We start from the raw sequence: 26,729 nt of genomic DNA, 5'->3' as shown, positions 1-26,729 counted from the left end.
GTGTAAGCAATTGTCAACTTCAAAATAAAAAAATGCAGGAAAAAATATTTTTTTTAATAGTACGAAATTCTTTATTTCATACAATTACTTTAAACAGTTTGTTGATTTGATCATGCCAGTCGATATTACGTTACGCGCTACCCCATGTAAAAAAAAAATAAATTGAGTTAGATTTTACTAAAAAACAATCATTTTCTTAAAATTTCCAATATACAGTAGCTCGATCCAGTTTTTAAGCACCCTTTGGCATGCATGAAAAAAAAAAATATGGCCCGCTTAAGTGCAAAATTATAATAAGATTCAAATGATTGTGTACCAGTTGGGAAGAATATTTTTGTATTACTGATAATAAATTAACAAAATGAAAGTATTCAACTCACGGCATCAAAAACTAAGAGTGCTCTAGAATATGTGCGTAATTACATACGCGTTTTTTCTACTTCCACCAGCCTAATAATTTTGTTGAATTTTGTTGGCAGGGGAGGGTTTTTCGGCAGATTTAAGTAGTCTTACGAAAATTATAAAATACTTGCCCTGGGACCTTTCTGCTCCTGCAAGAGCTTAACCGTACAAGTTTTGCAAGTACATCTCTTGCATCCTCATCATATTGCTGAAGCTGACGTCTACCGCTGACGCCATTTGGAAGCAGCTCCTACTAAATTCCCGCATTTTGCGATACCGTACAAATCTACCTCCTCGATTTCTTTTATTTATTTTTTTTTGTTATTTGGAGGAAGTTCCCTGCAGCCACTTGCACTTTCTGCAAAAGAATTTTACATGTGAGGAAAATGAATTATTATTTTTGACTAAACAATTTGTTGTTTTATGACAAAGATAATATCACGGCTGAAATAATGTTGTTAATGTACAAAAAAAAATTTTATATTATGGGTTCTTTTTCTTCCAAGTCTTTGAAAAGAATTATGTTAATTTTTTCACATACTGTATGCCGGGGTGTATGATAAAAAAAAAACCAAATCAAATAATGACAAATACTCTAATAGATGTATTCGTACTTTTTTATCATAATTATTTACATATCACAAGTGGAGTTTTTTAAGCTCAGAAAATGATACTCTGAACTATACTATTTACTCATTGGTTTTTAACAACATGCTTTTTCATTCAAAATTATTTTGGAATTCAAATTGAAATCAGTGAAGTCTTCTGATGAATTCAAAAGATATAACGTATAAAATAAAAGGATAAAGAAAACCAAAATAAAATAAAAAGACGATCATTATTTTGTTACTCAAAAAAATAAACCAAGAATTATTCATAATAAACAATGAGGAGATTTTTATTTTGCATTGGATGAAACTGTTGATCAAGGCGGAAAAGTACTGTTGACTATCAAACCCAAAAAGTATTTGTCCGCTCGCGGGTACCAAGCCAGCAGCTAACAACAAAACGGACGGACTTACGCTCGAAAATCATATAAAGAAATTTCTGTATGTGTCACCTAATTACGCACCTTATTTTTATGGTCATCTGGCATCATTGATAACCTAAAAATTTTAAATAATTATTAAAATTCTATATCCATTTATTTTAACACTATTATTACATTGATAAAAATATATTTATTAATTATAAAAGATTGTTTGTACTTTTCTATTTATACTTCATTTTTATACGACTACATTGCAATCAAGTTTTTATTATTGGTACTCGAACGTACGTAACAAGTAGATATTCATAATCCAGCTTATTGCATGAAGATACAAATGATAAAGCTACCATATTTTAGGTATGCCAGAATGCAAAATGAGATGTGTATGGGTTTAGACGAAAAATAAATGATCATGCTCTTATTTTTAATACAACGTAATTATCCATACATTCCAAATGTATAGGTAATCTCGTATAAAGGCACACACAATCTTATTTATAATACGTAAATAAACAGAACGGCCTCTCTAGCTATGGTAAACAGAGAGCGTCCGAAGCAAACTCAACAAAACTAATCTAATTTCTCCGTAATCTAACGGTAATCCTAATGCAAAATTTAAAATCGTAATTATTTCAAAAAATGTGCGGCGCTATTCCTTTATTCCCTTAACGTTGCCAATTGATCAAAACAAATTTATAACTAACTAACAAAACTAACGAGAGTATCGAGGACCCATAACTTTGACCCTCACACCGTGTGACGGTGAAAAACATTAAAAAAAAAAAAAACTTTATACTTGTATTTTTCAACTACTTTACAATAAAATCGTTCGCAGTAACTCTGAAGGTTTTTTTCCTATTTTTTTCCACATTTTCCCTTTCCCTTTCCATTACTGTACGCCTGTGATTAAACCTCTAACATGAAGAAAGAATGGCATGATACAAAGCCGATTTTTAAATCAAAGACAATTATTCTTTAAGGCACAGTCAAGTTACTAAGTCAGGATTGAACGCGTCAAAAAGAGCTTTGACTGCTTATAAGGCAAAAATATAAGATATATTTCAGACAAATATTTTCTGTGTTTAATGATTAAAATTTTTAAATGTAAGCCTTACATGAACAATTGTATCAGTATTACAGTGACACATACGCTTGCTTACAATTATGCATATGTTATTGATTCATTAATTGTTACAGGACACTCATTACATAGGATAATGGGGTCGTTTCCCTGATTGTAACACCAATATCGTCTTACTAACAATTTGTGCGTGAATATTTTTGGCCTTATTATTGATAAGACTTTATACGATGTTTGGATTGCTTCAGGTTGTATGCAATGCTTTATGCACCCTACACCAGAAAATAGTAGTTTTTTTACCAGATTCAACAAAGAACTAGGTTCACTTGACGTAATTATACATCAGAGTGAGATTCTAAAATTGTTTACGCACACACATTTTTTACTATTATTTGCCACAAATTTCGCTTCGTATAAGAGTTTAGTAAATGAATTTAGAATAAAATCTTTGATAAGAAAATAGTCTTCTAATTTTTTGTGCAAACAATATTCACGTTCAAAAAGATGCGCGGCTTCGTATTAAGATAATGTAAGAGTTTAAATTCACTCTAAAAATAACAAAAGAGCATAATTACATTAAGTCTTCTGGAACTTTATTATCTCATAATTATTTCTCGTTTCACTGTCAATCAAAAACTACATGAGATGGTACATTTAATACTGACTGCTTTTATAACTTTCTCAGTCATTTCAGACCAGTTTGTAATAAATATTTTTCTATCCTCCTTTAAAAAGTTGTACAACTGTACATACAACGATAGTAATAGCAGTGAACCTGGGTTAACTTTTTTTTACAAAAAAGTACTTCATATTACAAAATAGAGACAAACTATGCCTTTATTTTATGATGTATATTTTTTTCCACACACCAGACATAGATTAAATTTTTCCATTTCATTTAATTGTGTGTTGTTTAGGCATTTCTTGTGAACTGAATCGTTGGCATAATTTAGATTCAATGAACCCACTGTTTCTTATTCTAAAACACATTAAACAACTATTTTTGATGGACTTGTTTAATAGCTGTTTGGCTACTGTACTTCTAAGCTCCATGGGATCAAAGTTTTGATTATATTGAACCGCTTGCCCTATAACATCCGTGTAATACATGACGTATACACCACAATTATACTCATCAAACTATAGTGGTCGCGTTTTACTGCAATGAATGTGTTTCCACTGAATTGAGTGTGAACCACTTGACACCGGATGTATTACAGTTCCCGATATTTGCTCTTTGATGTGAAGCATAGCCCAGTCTCGAGAAGGATTGCTATTTGTCATTCCTCGTAAAATCAATGAAGCTTGTCGACACGGAACAGCCACTGTGTTTTTCTATTTATCTCATTTGATTTCTGCATAAGCATCGATGACATCACCATCAATCCACGTGGCACCAAATAAAGTATTGTGTTCGGGAGAAAACAACAAAGTCATTTCATTTGCGTGACACAACGTTGCTTGATCGCCTGTCACGTTTAACGGCCTTTGATCCTTCATAGGATGGTTAGTTTTTCCTTTGTACTTTCCAATGGTAATAGACACATTATTAAACCCTTCATAACGCGTTGGATCCAATGCTATTCCAAGTTGAGTATCATTTTCATCTTGTGCATTTAGTTTTTGTTAAGAAATTATCCTGCTAACTTTTTTCTCTCTGCAATTTTTTACCTCTGATCCACTAGACAATTCATTAATAGGCATTGTAATTTCGTTTTTAATAAATATGTCTGATGTATAGTGGTTGTTGCGTTTTTGAGTGTCAAAGACTTCTGTGAGCGTTTTAAGTTTCTTTTTATTTTAGCTGGACTACAGATTTCGTTATCGCTAATTATTAGCATGTCAGAATTTTTTCGTATGTGTTTATATTTTTTTGAAAACAGCTGCTCATCGTTACGACAAAGCTGTAGTAACTTGGAATTGATTTCCACATTTCTATATTGCATATACTCATCGATACATTCTTTTTCATCAAAGCATACCGATTGACAATCTCTTATGTTTTCTTCAAAGTCAGTGTCATTGATATTTCCGTTAAAATTTTTCTCTTTTTCTAATCTGGAACTAGTCAGACCATCAATTAAATGCTTCGATGGTTGATAAGTTAGCAAACTACCAGCATCTTTAATTAATTGTGCGACCAAAAGGATTCCTCTCATGCTTGTAAAATTCAATCAATTCCGATATGGATTTTTTTCCATTGTGTATTGACTCCACACTCTTTCTGTTAAAGCGTTAGATTTAGGAATGCATAAAACATGTAGTGCGAACATTGCAATATTTTTAAAAACATTAATATTTTCTTCCTTTACGTCCTTCACCAGAGCCCAAAACTCGTCTGCTTTCATTACATCTACCTCATTTTGGAAAAATTCATATTCCAATTAATGTTTCCATTCTTTATTTATTTTATCACGTGTACTTTCATCGTTGTCTATAAACGAAAATTGTAAGAATACAGCATTGAGATCTTCGTAAGTTTCGTGAAAACTTTTGCTTAAAGCATTTTCTGGATGAAAACATCGAGAATGTATTAAAGTTTCATTCTGTAGATCTAATCGATTTTTTAGTTCAACACATATTTCAACAAGAAACTGCTGACAAGTTTTTTTGAACTCAATTTGAGTGTCATCATCGATGTCTAAATTCTTCTTTAATGAACATTTTTAAAATGTCTGTGTACAATTGTCTCATTTGGTCCAGATTTTTGGGTACAAGTGGTCCGATTGATTGCAATGTTTCTTTCGTTTTAGCCAATCGTCCCAAAACTGACTCTAAAAACGTTAAATAACACGTCATAACTGGATCTTGTAAGTATTCAAGTATCTGTTCTACTTTTTCATCAGTTGGATTGTTATATCTTTCATTTTCGAAGAAAATTCTTAATGCAGTGTGCCTACGTACAATACTGCGGATTGCACCATAATGGGACAACCAGCGTAAAAATGTGGGTCTTTGTATTGCCAGTCGTTTCAATTTTCCCTTTATTTGACAGGCTGCCCACAAGTGTATTATTTTACTGCTCGCTGAAATATAATTATGGGAAATACTGGCAAAATCATTACACGTTAATCATTTCATTGCATATTCAGTACTTTTATTACAGTAAACTATAAAAATCTTCAGATTCATCTCTCTTAGTTTGGTTGTTACAGAATTTTTGCAACCTTTCATAACGTTACAATTATCTGAGCACAATGAAATAATATTGTTTAAAGGGATATTATACTTCGCAAACGACGATGTAACACACTCTACTAACTTATTAGCATTAGCGGTTTCATGTTCATCTCCATCGTAAGTTTTTTTTATGCTCAACAGACATAGCAGTAACAACTATATCGTGGGCTTTTTTTCGACCCAATGTTACATTCTGAGAACTCTTTGAGTCTGGTACCAAAGCTTAATGAATGGAACGAAATTCTCAGTAAGGTTAAAAGAGAAGTTGTGCTCAATAATAAAACCCGCTATTTTTAATTCTGCAATTACAGCTTCTATACTTGCTTTTTGGCCAATAATGTGACGTTGACTACCTCTGTGTTTTTTTAGAACGCTTATTGTTGCAGTAAATATTTCTTCACATTCTAAGCATTTTGCTTTAAAAATGTCACCTTCCACCGGTGCAAGCCAATTTTTGAATTCGTCTACCTGCAACCAAGTATCTTGGAATTGTGGCTTATATCGGTTGCGATGTTTTTCTTGTTTTTTAACTAATTTGTCACCGTTTTTAACGTTGTTGGTAGTGACTCTCATCATTTCAGCATTTTCATCGTCTCCTTTTTGTGCCGTTTTTTGGTCAACCTGTGGTAAAGTTGCCTTTGTGTAAATGTCCACATTGTTTGTATTACAGCGTGTGTTAGATGCTGTAGAAGCAAGATCTGCGTTAATATTATGCACTGTGTCAGAAACATTATTGTTACTTTGCACTAGTTGTTGGTTATCAGCCATTCCTAGAATCGAACCAGTTGGTTCATAAATCGTAGTTAGTATTGATTTGTTTTCATTCCGAGAGGAGGAATACTGTCCTGAACAAATTCTGCTTTCTACTGTACAGTTGCCTTCAATTACTTCGGATTTCATTTTTTTGTGCGTCATCGACACAACTCTTAAATTTCACATTATTCGCGGTAGGCAAATTTCTCATCTGCCACTGTCTTTTCTTCTCTTCTTCCTTCGTAAGATAATCCATTAAATTTCTTCCATGTTTCTGTGTTACACCGTGCTTTATTAGTGCAGAGTTATATGGAATCAATTTTTTTACATGCCTTGCAAAAGGCATTTACTTCATCTTTATCTTCGGTCAACCATTTCCGAAAGCGATGCAACTCCTCCCAGTCTTTTTTATAGACGTCACTCATACTTCTATTACACTGAAACTTTTATCTACGTGGCAGCCAGATAAAAAGTCTCAGAACGTAAACTTTATTTTAATAGTGCCTAATTAGTGAGACTATCACTGATTATTTGTGACCGTTTAAACTGCCACTTTATGAGATCAACACATGCAAACTATAGTAAAAAACTAATAAACAAATATTTTATAAGCGCTACCAGAATACGTAAAATACTGCTACTTTCCTAAAACAAAAAAAAGAAAACTGTGAGGTAATTAAAACTAGCATAAACTATTTGTAATTTAGTAATCGAAAAAGTAAGGCGATGTTTTGTGTCAGGTAGTTGAAAAAAAAGAAAAATCAACTATAACTGCTGAAAAATGTCAGCTGATTTGTTGGCTGGTAAATCATATGATTCCTGATGCCAAATCGTTAGCTGATTTTTTGACTGTGCAAAAAAGCAAGTTTCACGCGCTAAAAAAAGTTCCATCAGTGCCCAAAAAAACAGAGACAAATAAATATTTAAACGTTGTGAAAATTTTCGATAGAAAAAATTACTAATTCCGTGTGCTGGAAAAAGTTTAAACCTCATCAGTGCCAAAAAATACAAGTCCTGACGAAAAAAAAAGTTTTCTACCACCAAAAATATGCAGTTCGGAACATTTAAAGCAGAATAAGACAGGGGGGTGCCACAAATATTACTATGTTTCAAAAATTTTCAATAGAAAAAATTAAACACTCCGTTCACTGGGAAAAGTTTAAGTCCCATCAGTACAAAAAAATACAAGTCCCGAGAAAGAAAATTACATTCACGATCGTCAAAAGTATACGTTTTGGGACATTTACAGTAGAACAAAATGGGTGAAAATTGAGAAATTTGAAAAATTTTCGGTAGTAAAAACTACAAGGTATGTGCGCTGAAAAAAGTTTAAGCCCCATCAGTGCGAAAAAATACAAGTCCCGAGAAAAAAAAGTGTTTTCTATCACCAAAAAAATGCACTTCGGGACATTCATAGCAGAATGAGACAGGTTAATATTTCAACGGTTTGAAAATTTTTGATAAAAAAACTATTGATTCCGTGTGTTGGAAAAAGTTTAATGATATGGTCCATTCAAGTAATGCTTTCCCCACTTTGTAAATTGCAAGTATCGTTACAGTGAAAAAAAAACAAGTCCCTATAGTACAAAAAATTATAAGTTCCGACAACCAAAACTCTTAATTTTGATTGTGAATGCTCGCACTTCGGGGAATTTAGAATTGAGTTAGATTGTCCAAAAGTGTTCTTTTCCAACTTCAACTATTAAGAGATCCATTTGAGCTAATAAATACAATAATTTTTATATTTTTTTTCATCGAGACTTGTATTTTATCGCACTAATGGGGCTTTAACTTTTTTCAGCGCACAGACCTTGTAATTTGTACTACCGAAAATTTTCCAAATCTCTTCATTTTCCCCTATCTCGTTCTACTGTAAATATTCTAAAACGCATAATTTTTACAATCTTAAATATAATTTTTTGTTTTTGAGACTTGTATTTTTTCCTACTGATGGGACTTCTACTATTTCTAGCGAACAGAAATTTTAATTTTTTCTATCAAACATTTTCAAAACATTGAAATATTTACCTCTCCCATTCTACTGTCAATGTCTTAAAACGCATATTTTTGATGATTGGAAATATAATGTTTTTCCTCGGACTTTTTTTTTTGGCACTGATAGGACTTTTTTCAGCGCGTGAAACTTGCTTTTTTGCACAGTCAAAAAGTCAGCTGATGATTTAGCATCAGGAGTCATCTGATTTATCAGCTGACTTTTTTTAGCAGTGATAACACCGCTCTGAATGACCCACGCAAAACGGCTCCGATGACCCCACTTTTTCCAACCTGGCAGTTAAGAGGATCTGAAATTTTTTAAAATATGTTTTAGTGAAGGTGAAAGATTATTTAGATGTCAGTTACAAATTTTTTTCAGGATCATTAATAAAATATCGTTCAAGTAATGGTGTTTAAAAGATGAGGCTGCGAAAAAGGGCTCATATTGTCCCACCCTGTCTCACCCTACCCTGATTAAATAAATCATCCAAAAAGTTAAAAAAGGTTGGAGGTTTCTAGAAGTAAGTTTAAAATATACAAAAAAAAGTGTTCTTATACAATAATAAGCATTACAAATGATAATGGGATGAGCCTTTTGGTACATCGAGAACATACAATTTTTTACGTAAACATTTTTCAAAAATTTTTACATTTCACTAGATGCTAATTTTAACTGAAAATTAAAATCGAATGTGAGTTGTATGGGCCCTACTAATTTTTACTGAAAAATTATTCGGTGATATTCCAAAGTGTCCCAAAATCATGGAAAAATATGTTGTCTTAAAACTGGAAGGTTTTACCTAAAGAAAAGCAACGGTAAAATTAACCTGGACTAGAACTTGAAAGTTATTATAATTTTTGAAGATTCAAGGTGGCCACAGTACTGTGGCAGCTCGAACATATAAGTAAATATACTATTTTAATAACTTCTGTATACATACAACCATATCCTTTGCTACTTCTATATGAGTACAACTACAGTTCTAGTTACAATGAGTATAGTACTATTAGGTTGCGACGAAGTCGCAGCGTCGAGCACGCGCACACAGCGGCCTGGCTGTGGTAAATCCCTAAGTTGCATATGTGCGTGCCGGTGTGTGTGCTCGGCGTGATCGGATATTGCCTCTCAGGCCATGGGTCGTGCGCGCGCGCTTGGTGAGCGGCGCTGACGTGACTTAGACATGAGAGGTGTGGCTTATTGGTTGGTGGCGGGTAAATGGTTCGTGACGGCGCCTCCACTTTTAAAGGAGTGGAACGGTCTGAAACATACGGACCAGACCGTTAGAGGCGCCGGCACGATTTGCCGGTCAAAATATTATGCTGGTAAGGAATAAGGAATGTTTAATTTAATCAAAGAGGGCGCTGTTGATTAATTAGCTAATCCAAAATCGTTGATCGACGGTAGGCGATCGATCAAAGGGCTGGTAGGGATTCTTTCCGAGGTTTTGAGCTAGAGAAAGGAAGCGGGGTGAGGCAGTTTTCGATTTAGTTTTGCTACATCGCTTTGTTACGGGAAGTTTCCTTGGCTGACGTGAGATCATCGCAAATTTCGAGTTTGGGTTGTTGGCTAGCTCTCCCGCGTGTCCTGTTGACCGGGAAATCTGTCCTTGGGTCTTGGCTGGCTGGTGCGTTCGGTGGCTTCAGGGTGGTGAAGGACCGGGGCCGACGCCGACATCAGGTACAGGAGACCGCAAGGAAGCTAGGGGTCAAAGGCATCATCCGTGAGTACCGTCTGTTTAAGTTAGTGGCTATGCGATCTGGTGATTTGAGTCGCGAGGTGCACTTCGTGCCCTCCTCGATCAAAGCAGGTAGTGGCTGGGGTTCGCGGATAGTGGCTTTTAGGGAGCAAAATAGCGGCTCCTTGTGAAATCGAAAAAAAAGAAAGAGGAATCTACAGCTGTGCGGGGTACTTTGGGTTACGACACCGGGGTACGGTGGTCGTACCAAAGAGGCCGGAGCTGCACAGTTGTACTTGTAGCGTTGGGCTCGGGGTAGAGGTGTGAGGGCGCCAAGCTAACCGGGTACAGCGTTACAAGGTGTATTAAGTTTTATTGAATAGTAAATGGTGGGTCAGTGATCTTTGTACAACTACTATAATATTATTATGATGAAAAATTGCTTAAGTGTAAATATTACTGTAAGCCACATACAAATATTAAAAATGCAATATGTGATCGTCAGGGACACAACATGGTAGTCAGCCATTTTCTCTGTACCCCGATGAAACAATTTAGTTTTTATTTTTGCAAGAACTTGACTAAGGTAAAACTCGACCAGGCACCAGTAGTCGATCAACCAAGTATTTTGTATGACTATATATGTAAGTTAGGTTAGGTTTTCAATGCATAGGCATAGGACTGATCGACTATTGGTGCCTGGTCGAGTATTGGGTCTTCTACGTTACATGAGTATTGAATACATTATTTTTTAAAGTTAAATTTTGTAATTTGCTGAATGACAGTTCAAATTGAATAGAGAGGGTAAAAATAAATGATAGAGACTTCTTCGACAGAAGTCTGATTATGATAGTCTTTAGAAATTATGTTGAAAAACCTGTATATTTTCAAATTAACATGTAGTGTGATCCAAATTAAATGAGTAATTAAAACAATTTTGTTTGTGTAAGCACTCTTCAGTGGTTGTCAGAAACTTCAATGCATAAAAGGTACTGTTGAAATTAATTTGGAAGCTGTTGCACAGTAAAAAAAAATATTAAGTATAAAAAAATGAAGTTGTTTCTTCATTTTTAGATAAATATAAGGTAACGGTACTAAAACATCATAAGATTATTCTTGCAGTCAGTATTGTACACAATTAAAATTTTGTTTGGATTCCCCAATTGTTGTGATGTGTGAACTTTCCTTCTTCACGTGAAAATTACTTCGAATTTGTGGAGACTCTGTGCTCTGAAGGGGGCTGTACGTAAAATTTTGCTCGAAACGACTACAGACTGCACTTTTATTTTACTATATAATTAAACGTTAAAAACACTGAATCACTGCATGAAAGAAAAAATTTTTGAAGCCACATACACGTATCATAATCGCCATGTAAGTGTTTAATTTGTTACATGTGAAGATACTAGACACCGGTCTCGTGTTTATTATTGTACTAAAGGCTTATTTAGAAGTATTCCTATTGCAAATTTCATGTACCCTTTACCAGTCATATAAATTAATTATGCTTATAACGCGGTATGAAAAAAACTAATGGAAGTATTGTGAACTGACAAGTACATCACGCACATCTTTTCTAAAATTCTAATTTTGTTTTTTGTTTTGAGACGAATTCATGCAACAAAAACGTTTCGACACTAAAGCGGTCAGTACTTACGTTGATAACAAGACAACTCTCATTGAACTTACAGAAGATCGCAAGAAACTGAATACCTAGTTGTGATATTAAACAAAACTTCTTTCTCTGCTTCATTCTTGCTTCACTCATGAATATCCAGAAAATACGGATGTTCCGCCGGCAAGTTGGTCTTCTTATTTCACTTAATACATACATATATATATATATATATATATATATATATATATATATATATATATACACACACATGAAGTATGTTCGCATACAAAAAGCCGGTCGCGCACAGCCAAATAAACCAGTGCTTGATGAACAGACCTCATGCAGCTTTGAAAAGTTGAGAGGACAATCCCCATAACTATATGATCCCGTTTCCGAACAATCAGAGGTCAGCAAGATAAATAAATGTTTACCGTACGTCTCTTGTGACCTTGGGTACTTTTTTTTCGTGGTTGGTCGGTTCGATGTCCCGTTTTTTAAGAAAGTATACCTATATTAACCATATAATGTGTACAGATGTGACTACATGCTAGAGAAATCGGACCGGCCGACCGACCGACTGATCACAAAAAAAGTACCCGTGAATTTTTTAAAAGAAGGTACTTTTTTTACATTGTTTTTTATTATAATTTAAGTACACTACATTAGTAGATTCCCGAATAATACGAATAAACATTTTGAACGAGGTGATACTGCTTTGTGGTTTGGCTTGCTCGTCTTGCAGCTGAGAAATCTGTTAAATTGTAAAGTATATTAGTTAGTTCAGCATAAGTTATTTCACTTGGTGATACAACAAACATTTTTTTTAAACAAATCTTGAAACAACTTTCTCATAAAATTTTTATCTCCAGCCCCATTGTTAACCAAACTTGATTTCAGGCCATCTAAAATATCCTTGCCAAGCCTACAAATTAATTTATGCTGTTCTGAAGATGTTCTATTACTTTGAAATATGGTAAACTTTTTGTTAATACTCTATTTCAACGAAAATTTTAAACTAAGTATACTTGAAATACCTTCCAAAAGTCATTTAGATCAGTATTGGTGATTTCTTTATTTTCGATTGGAAGACACATGATAAGGAAACTGTCATGTGGAACGAAACTTCGATAATCGTATCCCAATTGCAATGTGATTGTCACCGAAACTGACTGACTGGGTGACAAAACTCCCGTATTCGGCCGAACTTTGAATTTCCCGGGTAAAATTGTTTTTAACTAAATTTTAGTGTTAATAAAAACTAAGTTTATTGTAAGTTACTTTGCGGTTGGTTGTCATATTTACAAAAATAGTGACTTTGTAAGTTACATTACTCTCCGATGCGTTATTTTTTTACGTTATTGTCTCGGAAAGCACATCATTTACAGACTTTGTAAAAGTTAATACTTCTAGTTCGACCGATAACATTGGAAATGTATAGAAAAAGGAACAGAATCAGTAAACTTGTACCTATGATTCTAAAAACTATAGTGATGTCTTACATCCTTGGTCTAGTATTTTATCATCAAAAGTACTGTCAACTTGCTCAGTTAACGGCGAATTTTTCGCAAAGTGCAACTGCAAAGTTAAAAATTGAAACTGAAAAATAACTCCAAAAATTACTGAAAACTTTGTTCATAAAATAAAACACAATTCTATAAAACTAATTGCATAAAATTAATACCTTTTTGTAATCTGTTTTTTCATTAACAAGACCATTAAATGCAGGAACAAATTCAAAATCATATTTATTATTGCCTCCTCAAGATTTTAATGCCACACTTGGATCGACAGACTCTTTTAAAGAAGATTTTTTGACAAACTTTATTTTTGGAAGAGATTTAGCTGGTAATCCAGATTCGATTATGCTGAATGTGGCATTTGGTATCCATGGCATCTCTAGAATAATAATGTAATTCAAAAAAATAGGGTGGTAATTTTTGAACAATCTAATCGTTTTGTCAGTTTAATATCCATGTTTGATAGGCCCACGTCGATCATATCAAAGAATAACGATATTTGGTTTCCATTCCCTTCTCTGAAAAAAAATATTTCATTGGTTGTAAGTATTTTGTACTTATATTGGTGGTAATTATTTGCAAACTCTCACAATATTTCACCTTTCTAATCTTTCAAACCAGTAAACAATACACCTTGGTAGCTCTGCAAAATTTTTTGATCCTTTGGTTGTAATTTGGATTTTATGACAAACACTTTTTTCCATCTTTATCCTTTCCATACTTCACTTTTGCCCCATGTATAATCTGTCACCATACTCACCGCTAAAGCTAATTGTTGTATGACGACTAGTGAACAACGAATTTTCGGGTGAGGTAGTAAGAAAAATAGTATACATCACACGGGACGTCACTCGGTAATCCGCTCCGGTGGTTTGCCCCCTCGGCTTCGCCGCGGGGAGCAACTTCACCGCCGAGAGCGGATCATTAAGTTTCATCCCTTGTCATGTAATGTACTATTTTATACTTAATCAAAAATAAACGAATAAGGTTAAAGAATATTTAAGCTGTAGACCTCGTTAGTAGCCCTATTTACCATAAAAGGTAAAATCTCCTTTCCCTCTTCATTTAAAAATGTTAAATATTTCAATAAAGTTTACCCTTCTGTCTTCAACCTAGATCATACCCAACGTACAACGAAATTTCTGTATTCAAAGTTATTTTTAGTATAAAAACTCTATTTGCAATTTTTTTTTAGTTATAATTATTGCTTGAATATTGTATTGAAGTAATTTTGTAATTGGTAATGTTCTATTACATAAGTCATCAGCTATACTTAAATTTTACTTTAACCACTGATACTGAGGTAAGCCTTTATGAATACTGTTGAGCATTTTAATTGGAAAATTTGTATAAATATCTCTGTCAGATTCATCAACACCCTTGTAGGTAGCATGATCTATGATTTAGCATGTTTTAATTTTTTTTTTTAGATGATATAAAATTTTATTACTCAAAAAGTAAGTATATTCCTTTTGAGAAGTAAGTATAACGTTGTTTATTCAAAAGTTAGTATCTTTGCCAAAAATATCGGAACAAACATCAGTTGTTTTTCATTTATTTGTTACTGTAAGGGGGCACTTCTATTTACAATATACGCCTCATATTTATATTTAGGTTCTTCTATACATTATATTTATCCTTGAAATAGAAAATTCAAGAGTACACATTTTTTTTTTTTTTACATATATTTCATTTCTATTTGAAACACGAAAATTCAAATTTGAACGCCGCGCGCGGGGAATGTGCGTCTAGTACGTTAAGAAAATGCTAGAGCGCGTTCACCCAAAGAAGGGAAAACCTGCTACTCAAAAGGAAACAACATTAGCATAAAAGGCATCAGCGCGCAATGTAAAGGCAGTCCTTCTCCAGCGAGCCTGGGACGCGGAAAATCCGCCGCTCACCCAGACCTGGAACTTTCTCATGCACCGGTACATTATCGCGACGAGCACAAGGGGAGCGAAAGAGACCAAGTACGAAGGCCGAGAGCTGAAAAGTAAGCTAGTATACCCCCTACAGGTAACACTTCCACTAACCGGTTCCTACTTGGACTTTCGGTGCTCGACCGCTTTAAGCGTGGAGACGACGCATCCCCAAGTAGTCAGGGCACTAGGGTTAGCGACCACGTTCTTAGGCGAAGTTCCTGGGTCGATGACTTGAGCAGTGCTCAAGATACCCAAGGGCCCTGAGAACCACCTAACCCTACGTGACTTGGTAGGATAGGTAGTTACCTATCATTAACCTTACGTGATTGTACTAAAAATTCGTGCTAGTCTAACTTAACGTGTCTAAGCGGAGATATTAAGGAGGAAAAATTCAAATTGTCGTTTGTGTAAAATTTTCTATTAAACAAAGGCGGATAAATTTTAAGTAAATTTTAAATTATCGAGTATATTATATATCTCCTTTTTTCATTATTAACGTAAATAATCGCGATTACTCAAATATAATTAATACATGTAGAAATTGAAGATACGATTTCCTTAGAATTATAAGATTGAATAAATATAAGATAGTTAAATATAAATTGATTGTACTTATTTAAGTAAACCTTCCCCTTCACGTATGATTGCGAGTTCCTTTTTTTACAGTTTAAGATAAAAAATAGAATAATAGCTGTTAAGATATTTATAAAATTGTTTTTATGAACTGAGAATATCGTCTGTATCTAAAAAAGGGCAGGAATAAATTAAAAAAGATATGAGATTTAGAAAGATATTGAATAAGTTAGGAAAAAGTTATTGAATTAATTAACTTAAGGTAATAATCAGGGAACGATGAGAATTTAATAAAGTAATAATCAAAAAACAATTGCTGTATATTGTGCAGGAATTAATTGATTATTCAACAGATAAATTTTGAAACTTGATAATAATTATTTTTAAAAATCTTATACAATCGGCATACTGAGCAACTTCGCTCTTTTACACAGGGCAACGAACCCGCCCTCCGACGTATAAACACTAACATTGTTTGTGTGTTGGTTCCTAATCTTAGAGTTTCCTCGGTACAGATAATATTCTTAGCCGATTGTTACCACCACCAATTAATCGGGGCTATACTCAAAGAAAGGGAAGTTGTAAATGGTACCCCTGGTGGGACTCGCAATCGTAAGAGGGAGTGTTTAAGTGGGTGCAAAAAATTTATATAAGTTTACCCCGCAATATGTTGTAGATGCCAAAATCCAAGGTGAATAATAATTTTTACAACAAATAATTCGTTCCTCTTAAAAATGGTTAAAACACGACGAGGGGGCAATAATGAAGAAACACAACAAGTAACAGCTCAGATTTACGGGGAAAATGAATATCATTTAAGTGGAATTTTCCTATTAGAGGAGTCACCTCAGTCAAATACAGTGGCTGAAAATGATGGAAATATTTTCGAGGTCACAGGGGTCCAAAAGCAGCTAATGGCTGAAATTCTACCTCTCAACCCCGAGAATAATTCGGAACAAATCATCGACAAAGTAAATAAAGTCATTACACAAACAAACACACTGAAAGAACAGTCGATGCTACGTACACATACGTACGATGCACTGGATACCCATATAGAACGACTCACACAAACACAAAATCAAATACGTACTAAAAACGCACAACGTCAGGCAGAACTCATTAGACAATCTGAAATACTCGATAACTTAAATAAACAATTTGATCAACTTGCATTAAACATAGGGAAAACAACACAAACATTTTAAAAACTCAATCAAACAGTCATGGCACAAACACAAGCCGTAGTAAAATTAGAACAGGAAGATGATCGTATATACGAAGCTATCGCTCAACACAAAAAAGACGTGGACTCGCTCATAACCCGAAAATTAAATATCGTACAAGGCAGAGGAGTTTCCCAATTGAAAGTAGATTTCCCCACTTTTAGCGCAGCTGCAAGTGATCGACCAATCAAATTCCTCAAAGCTTTAAAAACTTACATTGAAATAACTTCCATAGAAACCGACACAATTAAATTAGTATTATCTCAAGCATTAAAAGGCCCGACACCTGATTGGTTTGAGCACACCAAAGAAAGAATAAATTCAATGAATAGTTTGAAACTTTATTTTTAAATAAATATTGGAACGCAACGGTACAAGCTTAAGTTCGTCGAGAGCTCGAATGGAATGCATACGAAGCAACAAATAATATGAGCCGTAGTGAACACATGTTAAATTTTTATAGTTACGTAAAAATGTTATCAGCACCACCCACTGAAACGGAGGCCGTTCAGAAATTTGCAAATCATTTTGACGAAGTCATACAACAGTCTATAATTCTTCGGAATTAACAAAATTGATGATCTCATAAAACTCTTAGATTCTATGGATGCAGTAGGCACGTTAAATAGCTCAATTACGATTCGAAAAAATTCATACATAGATTCCGGGAGACAAATAAACTCAAGCCCTACGCGGAATTATAGCAACTTCCGAGCCTCAACACCAAACCCACCAAATAGCAATTGGCGTGACCGCGGTAACAATACAAGTAACACCACCATAAACCGAAATACGAACTCAGGCCAACAAACCAACGACGACAATAATAGTTTCAATCGACCATACGTAGAAAGACCACAAAGTAGCTCATACAATCGAGGGACGCAGGAAGCCCAAATAAATACAATTGAAGAGATCCCTAATCAGGAAAACGAATAGACGTTGTATCCCAGACCCCTAAAGATTATTAAACCTATACTTTATGTGATACAACGATCGGAGGGGGCATTACAAAGACCAATATATTAAAAAATTGTGAATTCAAGCCCGAACAAAAAAATAACCTTGAATCTCCTCAGGATCTTTTTTGAAAGAATTTCAAACGAAAATATAACTATGAATTTTAAAAAAGTTGAATTTTGTCGAGAAAAAATTAAATTTGTAGGACTTATGTTATCCCTACATGGTATTAAACCTGACCCGGAAAAAATAGAAAAAATTAAGAACTTTCCCATACCCAGAAATTACTGGAATACCCATACCCATTACTGGAATTGATCTGCAAGGTTAAAACTTGAAACTGGGGAGACAAACATTTACAGGCCTTTAACCGGGTAAAGGAATTGTTCCACGATGATTTATTCTTAAATCACCCCGATTTAAACAAACCCTTTGTATTATATACTGATGAAAGCAATATTGCACTTGGAGCTATCCTGTGCCAAAAAGATCAGAATGAAAACGAAAGGGTAGTATACATGGCTAGTCGTACGATGAAAGGGGCGGAGAAAAATTATTTTACTACAGAGCTTGAATTATTAGTTATTGTTTGGGCATTACACAAATTTCGTTCCTTCATATTGGGTACCAAAGTTTATATTAAATGTGACCATCGTGCGTTATCGTATTCAATGTCATGTAAATTTTTAAGTGCCCGATTAACGCGATAGATGCTTTCAATTCAGGATTATAATTTTGAAATAACGTATATCAAGGGAAGCGAAAACGTTGCGGCGGATTCATTAAGTCGATACGCATATGAAAAGGACCAAAACAGGGTTGAGGAATTTAATATATTTACAATATTAGCTAGAAAACCGGATAATAATATATTTAAAAAATTTAAGGACATATCAAACTTACAATCAACGGATAAAAGAATACGCGCAATCAAAGAAAAGATAAAGAATGGACATGAATATACCCGGTATAAACTGGAAGGACAAACCCTTTATCAATTATGTAATCATAGAAAGAAAATTCTCCTACCAACGTGCCTCGCCAAAGAAATTATTATCGAAGTGCACGAGTTCTATGCACACATTGGGGCCAATAAATGTGTCGCAATGCTCAAAGACGATTTTGCATATCCAAAATTTAAAAAATTTGCAGGACGCACGCTTTGTACTTGCGATACGTCTCAAAGAACAAAAGTGTATACTACGGGATCACACTTTGAAACACGACCAATCATACCTGATGGACCCCGATACTTAATTTCGATTGATTTCTATGGACCATTGCCCATTTCACGGGGAGGGGTGCGCCACATTTTGGCCGTAATCGATTTTTTTATGAAGTTTGTGGTATTGTATCCGATTAGGCAAGCTGACACGACAACAACAATTAAAAAATTATTCAATTACTACTTCCCAACATATGGTAAACCTAATTGTATACAATCAGATCATGGAACTCAGTTCACCGCTAATAAGTGGCGAAAAACACTTGAAGAAGCCGGGATTAAAATTTGTTTTTTCTCTATACCATACCCACAAAGTAATACCATTGAAAGGGTGAATAGGGAGCTGGGACGATTCTTTCGAGTATTAGTCAAAGATAAACATGAAAATTGGGGAAACTGGGTAGATTTTATCCAAAAATGTATAAATGAAAGCCACCATGACAGAACAGAATATACCCCTATAGAATGACAATTAGACACCTTGCCCATACGATTTTGGCATAAGCATATCGAGGCCCCTGATAAAACACCAATACTCTACATTGATAAAGTTAACTTAGCAGCTAATCGGATTGAAAGAAGAGGAAGGAAGAGGACAGATAAACATAACGCACTATAGACACACACAGACTATAAGTTAGGAAATCTAGTCCTAATAAAAACAAACTCAGTATCGTTTTCGAAAAGCGGGATCACTGCTAAATTTTTAGCCCTTATACCATCAAAAAAATTATAAATAACTTCACTTTTATTTCAATGAACGACTAAAATAAAATCAGGGAAATGTTTCATGGTATTGAATTGCGCCCTTATTTTATACAGAATGAGGACAAAGAGGCAACAACAACGGCTCAACCGCAAAATAAAGCGGACTAAACAACGCCTAGAGACGTTATTACGGGAGTTAAACCAATCACAAATGGAACCTGGTCCATTTCAAGGCCCGATTAACTCATCACAATCACTTACTAAACCTCCTCCGCGAGAAACGAATACCGAAACACACGATGATTATATCGACATCGAAAATGACATCGCGATTGAGGACCTCGAGTGCCTCACAATATAATAAAAACAGCAGGAGGTGAGGGAAAATGTGTTGTCAGTGTCGTCAGTAGTTTGAGACAAATATTGACCTTAAAGGTATAAATACATAATTAAGAAACCCTTAATAGATGGGGAAAAATGCAGAAAGAAGGATCAGAAAAAAGATGGAAAAACTAAAAGAGAGGGAAAAACAACTCCAAGCACTATATCATGGGCCACGTGACCAACAAGGAAAGATTTCGATGGCGCGGATGGAAAAAGAAAAAGAGAAATATCGAGAAATGATGAAGGTTCAGCAAATACGAGTGGAGCAATGGGTCATGGGGCTCCCGCACCCAACAGGTACCCAGGCTTCAATCGCAGCACCCTCTCAATCTCTCTCCCCACTCCTAACCCAAACCCCACCACTCCTCACGACTCCTCTTTTTTGTATGCATAAAACTCCCACATCAACACACATCAAAGAAAAATTTACACCAAAACCTACCCTAGCAACCATAACCCCAAATGATGAAAAAAAAACTACGAGACACTCTCAACACACTCTTCGGTCCCCCACCAAACAAAACAAAATACCCTGCTCCCGACTCTTTGACTGCACTCCCGTTAAACTCAAACAACCCATCATACCACCCACACAGCCAAAAATAAAATCAGTAATAGTAATCCCACCCCATTCCAAATTTTTTCTTCTTCAATGTCTAATAATAATTTTGAAAATGTTTAGTCAAGATAACGAATATTGATATTAAGTTATAGAATACGAAACAACGACCAAAGATATAATAATTTAATCTTTTTTTGTATAATCATGCTTCTATTACTATTTTTTAAAACTAGAAAAATTTGTCTGAAATTGCCTCCTAAAACAATTAATTTATTACCCAAATAAATATTTGTATCACATACATCATGCAATATCATTTCAACTATTTCGAAGATTTTTTTTAAATTTCAGAAGCCTTATCCAATTAAATTAAATTTACTTTTATCAATTTTTTATTTTTCAAATTCAAATACTTAGAACAAACTTTTTATATTGTTGAAGTCTAATGGTAAACAAAATGTTATATGACTAATTATTTCATTCGGAAGTAAAATTGATGCTATACTGGTCTATGCCGTTGATAAAAACCAATTTAATTTTTTTTGTAAAAAAAATTTTTAAAACTGTGATTCAATCTCTACTCAATTTTTCATAAACTGAGTTACCCATTTATGTGAAAAAACAATTTCTGATAGTTATCATTTTCTCTTGAAAATTAAGAGGCCGTAACACTTAAGAATGTCAAGTAACTTGGCAAGGAGTTAAACAATCAACTTGGGTTGAAATGTAGATGTTTTATAAAGAATATTAGTGCAATGGCAAAGTATAATTTGCATTTTGGATGTTACAATCTTCATTTTTTGATGGACTTTGAAGAGCCAGTAATGCTCCTTTTTTAGAAGTCCTTAATGCCACAGAATATCGTAGACCTTTTATAAGCGTTTGATTTTAACTCAGAATGTAGTAGATTAAAACAAAGCTGCTTTGTACGTACGATAAATGCAGAGGCAAATTAGAATTTCTATTTAGTGCATCACAATCACGATTTATCAACTTATTTTCTAAAAGCCCGTAACGCTCTTTTATTTTTTAAGAGCCCGTAACGCTTTGTATCTTCGTTTAATGTTGGGTAATCAACTTGGATAGTGACTTGTACGAATGTTAATCGTGAGTAAACAATATAAATGTAAGAATAACTTCGAGTTATGATTGACAGCGCCGTTACCTCTGTTGTGATAAAATCTTATAAGAACCTGTAACGCTTCTATTTTTCAAAAATATTACAGGAAAGCTGTCGTTTAAATTTTTCTCGAGTAGATTCAGCAGGGCCCGAAAAATTTTAGCTACCTATGGTCTCTCCCGTCCCGGGTTGTGCGGGGATTGGCACTTGCCTTATCTTTTTATTTATTGTTAAGTGAGTAAGTGACCAGTAAGCGCCCCGGGTTGTGCGGGGATAGGCGCTTGCCTTATTTTTTTATTTATTGTTAAGTAAGTAAGTGACCAGTAAGCGCCCCGGGTTGTGTGGGGATTGGCGCTTGCCTTATTTTTTTATTTATTACTAATAATTAAAGTGACTAGAAAGCGTCCCAGGTTGTGCGGGGATTGGCGCTTGCCTTATTATTTAATTTATTGTTAGTTAAGTAAGCGACCAGTAAGCACCCCAGGTTGTGCGGATATTGGCGCTTGCCTTATTTATTTATTTATTGTAAATTCAGTAAGCGACCAGTAAGTGCCCCAGGTTGTGCGGGGATTGGTGCTTGCCTTATTTTTTTATTTATTGTAAATTCAGTAAGCGACCAGTAAGTGCCCCAGGTTGTGCGGGGATTGGCGCTTGCCTTATTATTTAATTTATTGTTAGTTAAGTAAGCGACCAGTAAGCACCCCAGGTTGTGCGGATATTGGCGCTTGCCTTATTTATTTATTTATTGTAAATTCAGTAAGCGACCAGTAAGTGCCCCAGGTTGTGCGGGGATTGGTGCTTGCTTTTTTTTTTTTTTTTTTTTCCATTGTTAATTAAGTAAGCGACCAGTAAGCACCCCAGGTTGTGCGGATATTGGCGCTTGCCTTATTTATTTATTTATTGTAAATTCAGTAAGCGACCAGTAAGTGCCCCAGGTTGTGCGGGGATTGGTGCTTGCTTTTTTTTTTTTTTTTTTTTCCATTGTTAATTAAGTAAGCGACCAGTAAGCATCCCGTGTTACAGACCGTAACTTTTACTGCGGGAATCCTTTTTACCCAGCGCTGCTAGTGAGCTTCGAAGGAGTGAGGAGACATTGTCCACCATTTTTGGCTCATGGGCACAGGCGCGAGTTTTAAATAGGTAGAAAAATGAAGTTAAATAGATATCAGCTATTCGAATCTTTAAATAACAAGTATAATCAATCATGATGATAAATGATGTAATGGCTATAACTACCAAAAATATCACTAGAGAAAATAACATTTGAAACAAGACAAGTAAATGTATAAGTAGTGAACACTTCTTTTATTTTTTTTTAAATTAACTGTATGTGTATAAAATAAAATAAATCATTAGTGCAAAAAAGATTTATAAAATAATAAATTTATTAAGTTGTAATGCTTGAAAAAGTCTTCTTATCATATATCATAATTATAGTGTTAAAAACGAGGTTAAAACCTCCATTACAGCTGTTTAAATCATCAATAGCTGTTCAACGTACAATTTTCAAAGTTCTTCATGGTGGATCTATAGCTCGCAGTTTAATTCGAAAAAATTCTGGTTTTGAATTATTTATTTTAAATTTGTGAAAAATTCTTTGAATGAAAAAAAAAAATACGACGAATGATTAAAATTTAAATAAAGTGAGTAAATTAACCTTTTTTTTCCCCAACAATTTAGTGTAAAAAAAATAACATAGTATTTACATCTATTCGCATTAAGAATTACAAAAGGAAACTGTGCAAGTAATAATAAATAAAATTCAAACTAATCGCAAAACATGTAGCAGAAAATAAGTAAAAAATAAGTATACCAAAGAACAAATGTAATCTTTGTCGGTGAACCGGAGCTTTATTTTTCTCGAGTATGTATAAGTTCAAATACAAAAAGTTTCGTTTAGTCGAGCTGTTAGTACTATAAAAAAGCTTTAATTAAGCAGTAAGTACTATGAGAACGATGTATATAATTTTTAAATACACTGTAATACTCAATTGTTTCAAACAAATCAGTATAGATTATTAAAAAATAAAACAATTATTATATTTCATGCATAGCTACGCTTTTACTAGCAAAAACTTTTTATTTACGTTCTAAATTTACATGTTTTTTTTATAACTTTTAACTTTAAGCACGTGAAAAGTTTCATAATTTTTCTTTTAAGTTGTGGCACTCGGATAGCGAAAAGTTAATTTTGGAAAACTTTGGTATAAAAAAGCTTATAAGATTCAAATTTTTGGATTGAAGAGTTGGGTAGTAAAGTCTAAATATCCTTACTATTAGTACAATAAACTCGAAAGTTTCCGACTTAACAAAAACTTAATTTTTGCCTTTATTTTGCTTAATATGAGTGAACATATGATAAGACTTCTAATAGTACATTACGATACTAGTGCGCGGGGAAGGCGATTGACGCACGCGTGTATCAGTCACATAACCTCTTGCACGTGTGGTGTGTACAACTTTTTGATACAGCGTGCGTGGAAAATGAGATTATGAGCCATCTAATGTGGCTCTGCAAAGACCCTAACGTACAATAGTTTTAAGAGAAAAATCATTTATAGAGTCACTTATTAAATTAGACCTAAATACTTGTTTCCACCGAGCCTTAAGCCAAGCTAACATAATTACTAAAGCATGATTTACTACTTGTATGCTATCATGGCCAAGTAAAGTGACGTTGTCAGTAAATCCATGAGTAGAAGTATCATAAAATGGGCCTGATGTTATTGGCATTTCATGTAATGTAAGAAAACAGTCCCTTACGTATCTTTTTGAAATGCACTTATTTTGATTTTTAAAAATTCTATGACCTAGTTAATTAAAGTACCAGGAAAAAATTTTAAATTTTCATGTTTTCTTGTTCTTATACTAGGGTAGGAAAGCTTTTGTCGAAGTAATTCTTCGTAACCTGAGTGACTAACAATGAATTTTAATTTATACGTATTTCCAAGAATCCCCTTACACCATTTAGGTATTTTTTTGTACTGCTTGTGAATCATTTTAATTTGATCGTCATTTAACGTCGAAGATAAACAATTTTTAGTAGTTGTACTACCTTGTATTTCTTCCTAGAGTCTTTTGATACGTTTGTTAGCTGCTCTCCATTTTTGATGATAATTGTTTCTTTTCTGTAACGTTACATCGTACATTTTTTCTGTTTTTTGAAAAAGTCGTTTTACTAAAAAAAACTTAATTTTTACACTGATTATTATTTCGATCTTCATTTATTTGAATTTTTCAAATTCATCTGTAAATACAATTTTTTAGGTCTTGAAAAATTCATGGGTTAATTCCTACGATACAAATGCAACAAATAACAATTATAATAAAGAGCAAGAATGTACACTAGCTTTGAATAAAATCTGTAGTCCGTCCACCCAGACTAATCCAGCAATTTTCTCAGTAGCTAATCCCAACTTCTTTTTTGACCGTCCTTTGGAATATTCGGAATTTAATGCCACCCTTCATAACAAAAATACTAAATGTTCTCCGGGACTGGACGGTATCGACTATTTCATTATTAAAAAACTTCCAATCAAATTTCATCTTTTACTTTTGGATATTTTCAATGAATTGTATTCTAATCGATCTTATCCCAATGACTGGCAGCACTCCTATGTACATGTTTATTACTAAATCTGATGGCAAGAGCCTCAGGCCGATATCCCTGACTTCTTGTCTTTGTAAGCTCTTCAAGACTATGATGAAATATATAGGCTCCAGTACTGGGTTGAAACTCAGGGTATACTTCCGGGCAGTCAGGATGGTTTCAGATTAGGGCACTCGTGCTCGGATAATTTAATTAGTTTAACCATCAAAGTTGACGAGGCTTTTATGGAAAGGAAGCAAGTTTTAACCGCTTTTCTTGACGTCAAGGGAGCTTTTGACAATGTCGATATCGATATGTTGTTGGATAAATTAGCTAGCGTTGGATGCTCTCAAAATCTAATCTACTTAGTTCACTTTTTAACTCACGAGAGATTTATTCACGCTGACTGCCTTCGAGGTGACCACAGGGTGACCTATAAGGGCGTACCCCAAGGGGGTGTTCTTAGCCCTTTATTGTACATTATATATGTTTCAGGTATTACTGTCAACTTGCCTAAAAGTATTTTTGTGTCTCAATTTGCGGACGACATAGCCTTATACATCAAATTTAAATGTGTAAAAAGAGCAAAAAAAATATTAGAAAACTCTGTCAAAGTTATTTCAAACAACTTTAACTTACTCGGTCTTGATTTGGAACCAAAAAACTGAGCTTTTACACTTCAACAAAGTAGGTATTTTACCTGGCTCTGTTAACATTCATGTTCAAGACGTCTCTGTCAAAACGAAGTCCACTGTAAAATTTCTGGGTCTGACCTTCGATCATCAGCTTTCATTCACCCCTTATGTTAATATTTTAGTCAAAAAATGTAAAAAGTCATTGAATTTATTAAAATTTCTGTGTGGAACATGGTGGGGGTCAGACCCAGAAACACTAACTATTTTGTACGAAAGTTATATTAGGTCCATTATCGACTATGGAATTTTCGTATATTTTCCTAAGAATTCAAAAGAACAATACTTGATTCAAAAAATTCAAAACTCTGCTATTAGAATAGCACTTGGTTACAGAAGCAGTACTCCAATTAACATTCTCCATGCCGAATCCAAAGTTTCACTGATAACTGAAAGGGCAAAATACTTGCGCAACACGTTTCTTTCTAAAATTTTATCAAATGTTTCTACTCAAACTTATAGAAATGTAAAATATTATCACAAAATTATTTGTCATCGGAAACCTAAAAATCAGAGAATTGTAAGCCAAGTAAATAGTAATATACTCGAATTCGA

General features: G+C 34.1%; 1 protein-coding gene and 1 pseudogene across 2 annotated transcripts in view; one reads left to right on the top strand and one right to left on the bottom strand.

Annotated features, from left to right (window-relative positions):
* FucT6 (alpha-(1,6)-fucosyltransferase 8) overlaps positions 1-26,729 on the top strand; it is a 288,678-nt gene that overhangs the window by 240,249 nt on the left and 21,700 nt on the right. The gene's annotated exons all lie outside the window — the stretch shown is intronic.
* On the bottom strand, positions 10,319-14,148 carry LOC149373612 (motile sperm domain-containing protein 2-like; annotated as a pseudogene).

Source organism: Copidosoma floridanum, unplaced genomic scaffold, assembly GCF_036245765.1.
Source record: "Copidosoma floridanum isolate Cflo_tuat_1 unplaced genomic scaffold, Cflo_Japanese_pri ptg000030l, whole genome shotgun sequence".
NCBI lineage: Eukaryota > Metazoa > Arthropoda > Insecta > Hymenoptera > Encyrtidae > Copidosoma > Copidosoma floridanum.
Note: the sequence above shows the minus strand (reverse complement) of the source record. Positions and strands in the feature narration are given on the sequence as shown.